The following is an 8,866-nucleotide window of genomic DNA, read 5'->3' as shown; positions in this document are numbered from 1 at the left end:
AGCCTCATTCAAGGCAGGCGAGCGCACATCTCTAAAGAAGTTTCAGAAACTTCTCGGTCTCATGGCAGCGGCATCGTCAGTACACTGCAGTCCACTGCAGCACTGGCTCAAACGCCATGTACTAACCAGGTGATTTCCAGGAGGAAAGTGTTTTTTACAGACGCATCCAACCTAGGTTGGGGAGCGCTGCACGAGGGCAAGCCTGCCTCCGGCCTCTGGTCGAGCACGGAGCAGAGCTTACATATCAACTGTCTGGAAATGAAAGCAGTTTGTTTGGCCCTCAAAGCGTTTCTGTCAAACCTCAAAGGACACCACGTCTTAGTCCGCACGGACAACACGTCGGTGGTGGCCTACATAAATCGCCAGGGCTGCGTCAGGTCGGGGCAACCTGTACGCCATGGTGAGAGACCTCCTCTTGTTGGTACAGACCAATTTGAGCTCTCTGAGGGCAGCACATATCCATGGCATTCAGAATCTGGGTGCAGATATGCTCTCACGGGGCAACACTCCCCTAGGCGAGTGTTCCCTGAACTCACAGACGGTCAGTCTGATATGGAGTGTGTTCGGCGAGGCCGAAGTCGAGGTCTCGAGAACCAACAACCACTGCGCAGTGTTCTTCTCAAAGAACAGGGATGCGCTAGCCCATCTCTGGCCCAGCCGCCCCCTTTATGCGTTTCCCCTATTTCAATGATCCCCCAGGTCATCAAATGGGTCAGGGAGAGCGGATACCCAGTCCTCCTAGTGGCCCCCCCCTAGATATCCAGGCCGTGGTTTCCAGAGCAGGTTCAGTTGACGGACAAAGTCCCCTGGCCTGTTCCGCTGAGGAAAGACCTCCTCACACAGGCCAACGGGACAATATGGCATCTGCGACCCGACTTATGGGCCCTCCATGTTTGGCCCCTCAACGGGTACCCAGGGACCTTCCTGAGAAGGTCTTGAACACAATCACTGAGGCTAGGACCCATCTACCAGGAGCCTTTATGCTCTGAAGTGGTCAGTGTTCTCCAGCTGGTGCTCGGAAAAACTCTTTGAACCAGGGTCATTCGAGGTATCTGTGGTACTCTTCTTCCTACAAGAGTTGTTGGATGTGGGCCGTTCCCCGTTCACGCTCAAAGTTTATGTGGCAGCCATTGCAGCTCATCATGCTCCGGTGGCTGGCCAATCATTGGGAAGAAACGACCTGCTGGTACGGTTTCTAAAAGGAGCCAGGAGGATGAACCCCTCCAGACCTCCGTCTGTGCCGTCTTGGGACCTCTCCACGGTCATTGGGGCCCTAAAGAGACCACCTTTTGAACCACTCCAGTCGGTTGATCTTAACCCTCTGGGGACCAAGCTGTTTTTGGGGTCGTTGAGATGTTCTGACATGCTCTGACATTTGTGCTTTTTTCAGTTATTTATAAACATGTTAATGGCAAAGGTGTAAATTCACTCTATATAGCACAAACAGGGCTACCATAATATGCGAGCAACGTGTATGTAGATGTTTGTATTTTTAAGAGAATAATGTTTATGCATGGTTATAGGAAAAAATTTAAATGAAAGTTGCTGATTTAAGAACACAAAACACATATTAAATATGTGTCCACAAGACTTTTGACTAATGGATGTTGTCCCTTTGAATTCTAGCTTCAAAATTATGTGAAAATCATCCTGCCTAATTTTTCACATAAAACACTACATGATGTTTTATTAACAAGGTTCGGGAGGAGAACGTTCAGATAATTAACACAAGTGGAGAGCACTCAGCAATCAATGGTAAGAGGTGCATATATACTCCGCAGTCTCACCTCATTTCATTGACAGTTTTTGCAGCATCCCTCCACCACCCCTTCTCCACGCTTCTAGTCCTAAACACTTACATACGGGGGGAGTACTCTGGGTTCGGGCCGAACTCCGAGCTCGGAGCCCTCCCTCCGGACAGCACGCCAAATACGCATTAAACTTTACCCCTTCAATTATATGTAAGTGTGAACTCGTGAAATTGATTTAAACATTGTAAAACAGTTTTTTTGTCAGAAGAGGTTTATGCGTGGGAGTGGTAATGGGTCATCAATTTTAATGAGATTCAGACCAGGGGTGTGACATAGACGCTCCCCCAAGTGCTAATGGGCCATCAAGTGAGGCAGCCTTAACAAAGAATGAGGAGATTCAAATGTTTTGTTTTTCAATCTGTTTTATTGTAATTTTGTAAAAACAAAAGTAAAGGCAGGTATCTCACAGTAAATGCTTATGCCCCGTTAATGCGGGCTCTAAGCAAATCAAATGTGAGGAAAATAAACAAAAGTAAAGGCAGTTGGTAAATATGTACTTACTCTTTCTGATTTCTGACTGTGTTGCTAAGCGCACTCCGAGTTGCAGGCGGAGGTAGTGATGAAGCTACATTCCTTTTAAAAAAGTTGAAGAATATTATTACATAAATATAACTATAGTAGCATTAGTCTATAATGAATAACTGATGTAAATAATTTTAGACGCGTGCAATAAGCCTATATGCGTGTCAATGGGCCATTACCGGAGAGGCACACCGCAAACATTAGCCTAACACATTTGTGCACTTCATTAACTGGGTATATTTACACATTTCAGCACATTTACACACATTTACAACTGATATTTGCGAGCATGCATCGTTAATGATAATGAGGCAGCATTTATATAGTCAAAATATAATCTAAACACCTACTAGGCCTACTTTCTAAAATAATTTCTAAATTCTATCTTTCATACATAATGATCTAAACATATCATTTACTGCTAGGCTACACATTCAAATACAAATTTTCTTAACCAAGGGGTGTAGCATATGTACACACAAAAAAACAAAACAAAACATTTTTGATGTTGAAATGGTACGAGATATTAAATTCATGGTATAGATATGCACTTTCATTAGATCGTGTTGAATATAGGTAGATAAATGTCAATACTCTGGATGGCAAGTCCACCCAGTATAATATGTAAGCTCATGTTTTGAATAGCTTGTCAACTAATGCAAGTAAGAATAAATACTTACTCATCCGAAATTCTATCCACGGCTGGATCAGTTCGCTCCTCAAAATACAAACGGTCGTCATCAGAGTAGTCGCGCTCCTCTTCTGATGAAAATCTGGACTCTTCGTCGCTAGTATCCAGGACGAGCTGAAGGGCTTCCGCACCTGTGTACCGTGTCATCTTCCCAACGCGCAGGTGACTGAATGATGAAACTTGAAGCGTTTAATGCCTTTGCTTGGGGGCGTTTACCTGTTTTGCATAGATGGCTTAACACATTATCTTGTGAATAGCGCGCTCCGTGAGTAGGCGTGAACGAATTAAAGTCAATGAGCTCGTAATGAGCTCGACTGGAATCGCTCTCTTTTTATACAGATTACAGAAGCTGATAATATTTGTTTTTTATATAAATTACTTCATTTAAAAGCTGCGATCTCAAGCTTTATGCCCGTGGGTCTGTTTGCCTGTTTGACTGAATTTTCGCGGAGTTATAGATCATTTTCGAACGCGTTTCAAATGGGAGTTTACTGACAGAGAGAAGGCAGAAATCGCATCATGTTAAAGTTTCTTTATTTGTCACTTTATTTTTATTGTGAGTATACAGAAAAAAAATAGAAACTGAACAGGATCGATTGATGTATAACACGAAAATTAAAGATCAAAATTAACAGAGCATTTTGTGTTTATTTTTCATTGCTAAAAAAAAAAACGAGCAAAACGCGCGGGCGCGTTTTTGGTCCCCAGAGGGTTAAACCTCTCTCGCTAAAGACTGCTCTCCTGCTGGCATTGGCATCTATCAAGCGAGTGGGGGATCTGCAGGCCCTCTCTGTGAGCCCTTCCTGTTTGGAGATTGGATTGGATGACTCCAGGGTCATCATCAAACCCAGACATGGCTATGTACCCAAGTGCTCTCAACGCCGTTTAGAGCACAGGTTATCACATTATTAGCTCTTCCCCCTTCTGCTGAGGATGGGGAGGCTAATCTACTCTGCCCTGTCAGAGCACTGGGAATCTATCTGGAGCGTTCTGCGTCTTTTAGACAATCAGAACAGCTCTTTGTCTGCTTTGGTGGCCGATCTAACGGATATCCAGTCACGAAGCAAAGACTGTCTAGATGGATAGTGGATGCCATATCTATGGCATATACCTCAGTGGGTCATGTTTGCCCTCTAGGTATTAGAGCTCATTCAACGAGAGGCATGGCTTCGTCTTGGGCTTGGTCCTCTGGGTTTCCTATTCAGGATATTTGTGCGTGGCCGGCTGGTCCTCGCCTTACACATTTATGAAGTTCTATAACATGGAGGTACCTTCCCTACAGGCGAAGGTATTTTTCGGTATGATTAAGGCCCGATGGTGTCTGGTCTTGTCTACGAGTTATGTCACTGTGCACAAACACATATCCATTTTATTATAAAACCCACCTTTGGCCGGTTCTATTTCCCCAAACTAATAGACCCGACGATGTCCGGCCTTATTGGTACATTATGTTGGTTGAGATACTGACATATATATATATATTACTAGACCCGACGGTGTCCGGTCTGTTCAGTATATATACTTGGGTTCTGGCTTGTTTCTGTGAGCTCAGGGGTCCTGAGTTGCAGTAGACAACCAGTTACTTATAGTGCGACGTTTTACATGGCGTCCCCACTGCGTATAGCTACCCAATACGCAGTAGCTACGCTACTCGGTTACTGTCGTAACCTCGGTTGCCTGAGAGTAGGGAACGAGTATTGCGTTGCCGGCCGCACTATGGTAACCTGGCAAGTTGTCGCTTCAGTCGTTTAAACCTGCTAAAATGGCGTTTTCTGGGACCAATATAGGCTAAGGCCACACCCACTTGGCGGGTTCTGACGTGTAATGGTGCGCTGAGGCAGAGGCGCCCGCGCCATTGGATGTGCAGTTGCAGCACAGCCAATGAGTGAGCCAGACACTCACTGTGCTAGCTGTGCAGCTGCAAATGTGTTTTACATTTTAGGCTTCAGTAAATCGAGGAAAAGGAGTTTCCCCACTGCGTATAGCTATGCAATACTCGTTCCCTACTCTCAGGGAACTGAGTTCATGATAGTAACCGAGTAGATTTGCTAACTGTTTTCTCATCGTTCTATCGCTGATCTGAACTTACAAATGCACTTCCAGAGTTTTCATTTACGCTTCTGAAGTTTTCGTTTACACTCCCTGAGTTTTCATTCACCGTTCTGACGCATAGCTCTCGTGGGGGCAGGGCTAGTAGCAGTGTGTTCTCATTGGCTACTGAGTTTTTTATTGACAGCTTCTTCACCTGGAAGTGAAGACGTCAGTGGTGTGTTTATGTGTCAGACATCCCAAGTCTCCCGGAAGTTCCAAAAGTCTCCCGCATGTTGATCGCGGCTCCCTGATGCCCGCAAATTAGTTAAAATTTCCCGGAATCTAGAGCGAGAGAGAGGGAGCGAGAGACCTTGCGTGTGTGTGCTAGTGTGCGTGTGTTCCTCACGAAGCGCATGTAAGGACCCAACCAATCAATTGTCAGTGCGGGCGGGCTTTTATCTATACTCCCGAACCGAATTAATCAGAACCGAATCACTTCAACCAGGTAATCAAGGTTGGCAACCATGGCCATCACACTCATTGCTAGCATATGCATTTACACCATCAAAATTAATGATCACTTAAATAAGAGGAATTTAAACAATATGAAATTTACAATCGTGGCCTGCTGTCAGATGATACAGACCTCAAAGGGCATTTCATTACATATGTCACACAAAGAATGTTCTTGTTGCCATTTTTTTTATCATGCTGATAATTTTATTTAGTTATTTCATTTAGTTAATATTATCTTTTAACATATAAAATTGTAAATATATTTTAACAATCATCAACAGTTTCAATTGTGACTTATACAATCAGTTAAATGAATGTAATTGAAAATATGAATTCAAATAAATTTACATTCTTTATTGTCACTAAAGCATATACACAGAAGTATCAAAGTGAAAGTCTTGGATGCAAATATGTTGTGAGAGGAAAGACCAGAATCCACAAAACATTGACTGTATACTATACATGTAATGCACAGTATTATCATGATATACATTACTATACAAAATGCACAATTACAAATACATATTTAAAATTCATATACATTTTAAATGTTGCAATGATTCTTTGAGCAGTTCCTGTTGCAGTACAATAACAAAGCAGTGACTGGACACAAGCAGTACAAGGATAGTCCACCCAAAAAATTTGAATTCTCTCATCATTTACTCACCTTCACGCCATCCCAGATGTATATGAATTTCTTCTTCACAAACAACATAAACATAAACATAAACAAAGATTTTTAAGGAAATAATCCATCTCTGTGAGTCCATATAATACAAGTGGATTGTAACGCATGTAGGCGACAGTTGGTCGGAAGTTATTTTTAATAGTTAAAACAGTTTACATTATTAGTATTTTTCTTATCTAGCTTATTGTTTTACTTCAGAAGGCATTGATTCCACTGAGGTCGCATGGATTACCGTCACGGTCACTGTGTGTGTTTTTAAAGCGTCTTCAGGACTCTCAGAGATGGATTACTTTCCTTACAATCTTAATTCGTGTTTATCTGTAGAAAGAAAGTAAAATGCATCTGGGACAGCATGAGGGTGAGTAAAATAAGTGAGAATTTTATTTTTGGGTGAACTATGCCCTTAACATTCATATGGTGTTGGTATGCTAATCCAAGATCAGCACAGACTAATAAGAATAAAGTGCAACCTCTTGTGTACTTGTGAGCTGTGTTTGTTTTAATCTAGAGGAAATTAAAATGTTTGCTACTTTATATTAAAATAAAATAAATCAGGTGTCTGAAGATCAAGATCCCAGTCATTCAAAGGTGATGTGTCTGAACAAAGTAAGATTATTGTCTGATAGGGACAGTGGATCTCTGGTACTATCACTCCATCCTCTGTGTCAGCATCAGAATTTTGTTTATGGAAAAGTTGCTTCACTCCCTGGAAAATGAGAGAGGAAATGTATTATAATCTAACAATACAAACTGATTTGAACTCCCACATACAGTAACAAGTTGCAGACTTAAAAATATTTATTTCAAACAAATTATATAAATGTTTAAGGGATTTTAAATATTTACCATGCAGCATTTATCACCTGTAATACTGTTGTGTAACCAGTAGATGGCTGTATAGCCCTATATATAAACATATATCCATGGCATTGGGCCCTATCTTGCACCCAGCGCAATTGACTTTGTACACCGACGCATGTATCATTCCTATTTTGCACCCGCGCAAAGCGGACTTTTCCCTCCACAGATGCACGTCGGTTAACTAAGAAATACACTTGCGCTCCCCGGGGCGGTTCAGCGCAAAGAGGAGGCGTGTTCCGGCGCAAACGTTCCCTCATGCTATTTTACAGGTTTAGAAAACAATTGCGCCACTGACCGAAAAAAAACAGTTTAAAGTCAGTGGCATGTTATTCATATGCTATTTTAAGGGCGCATGCTTGGCCTTAATCAATGTAGCGTGTGCACAACGCGCATACACTTTGATTCTCTCATCTACACACAGACGCAGCAGTTATTTTTGCAAATCATACATTATTACGATAGATAGATAGATAGATAGATAGACATTTTATTATAAAAGCATACATCTAGCTTACACATTTACCCAAATTATCATACGCCTGTTTAACCGAAGTTAATTTGGGTGTGTTTCTCCATCCCCAACGTCCCTGACGAGAACGTCGGTCTCCTCGGCCTTGAACCGCTCCTGTCGTGCGCCTGGCAAATCCGCCGTTATAATAGGAATCCGCTTTAGAACAAGCGCGCCTGCTCTTAAAGGGAATGTGAGATGTCGCTCTGATTGGTTTATTTCACGTTACGCCCAAACCACACCTATGAATAATGAAGCTACTTCAGACCAACCCCTTTTAGATTTGCGCCAGGCGAAAGAGTCATTTATCCCGCCGGGAAAATAGCAACAGCGCCAAGACCCGCCCACAAAGTTACTTGCGCTTTGACACTTGCGTTTCAGATCGTTAAAATAGGGCCCTTAATGTTTGGCTGGATGTTTTCAGTCATAATTACTTGCATGTATTAAGTTTTTAATTTGGACATATATTTATTATTAAAGACTATTAAAGATTAAACTTTTTTCTCATAAATGTTCATTTGAAGTGCAATTTTTTTGCATTATTATTAGTCAAATATGGACACAGAAAAAGCATTTTGTTACTCATACTAGCTATAATAGCTTTATTAGGCATCTTTATCACACAAAAGTAATCAAAATAAATATTGCGACCAGGGCCATACTTCAAAATAATTGAGTGTTTACATAATTATGAACAGAGACGTGTTCTGTGGTCAAGTCGTGTCTCTCCTCTTTCAGAAACTCTGCATCGCAAATTAATCAGCAACTGAGAAATTCAGGTTTAAATAGCTTTATCGGCATGCTAAAAAAAAGGCTTTACAGTTAAATCAAGACAACACAACTGTATAATGTTATAGGCTCTCTCACTGAGCTCTAAAATGCCTCTCCACCTGAAAAAAGCAAGTATTGTATTATAAATAGTATTAGTATTAATTAAAAAAAAATTCAGACTTACCACGAGTAGGGTATCCAGTATCCTGATAGCGACGATGACTAATGATAATGATATCATTCGTCTCGTCTGTACTATTCCTTCTATAAGAAATCATCTTAACAATATAGTGTAGCAGCAAATAAACACACATATAAACTTAATATCACTAAAATGAAATAGAAAGCTGCGCTTACAGACGCTCACATCCACACATAAACACACCATTGACTTCTTCTTCTTCTATTTTTAACAACTATTTGAAAACTATTTGTTGCATTACTGCCATCGCTGGACTGGAGTGTAG

The 8,866-nt window shown here is 41.5% G+C and overlaps 1 long non-coding RNA gene across 1 annotated transcript; it reads right to left on the bottom strand.

The window, feature by feature from the left end:
• Positions 1-5,920: 5,920 nt before the first annotated feature.
• LOC311286457 lies at positions 5,921-8,866 on the bottom strand. Its single transcript, XR_014626557.1, has 2 exons — positions 8,584-8,866; positions 5,921-6,965 (listed from the first exon to the last, which is right to left on the bottom strand). It is a non-coding gene; the product is annotated as an uncharacterized lncRNA (long non-coding RNA).

Source organism: Rutilus rutilus, assembly GCF_951802725.1.
Source record: "Rutilus rutilus genome assembly, chromosome: 2".
NCBI lineage: Eukaryota > Metazoa > Chordata > Actinopteri > Cypriniformes > Leuciscidae > Rutilus > Rutilus rutilus.
Note: the sequence above shows the minus strand (reverse complement) of the source record. Positions and strands in the feature narration are given on the sequence as shown.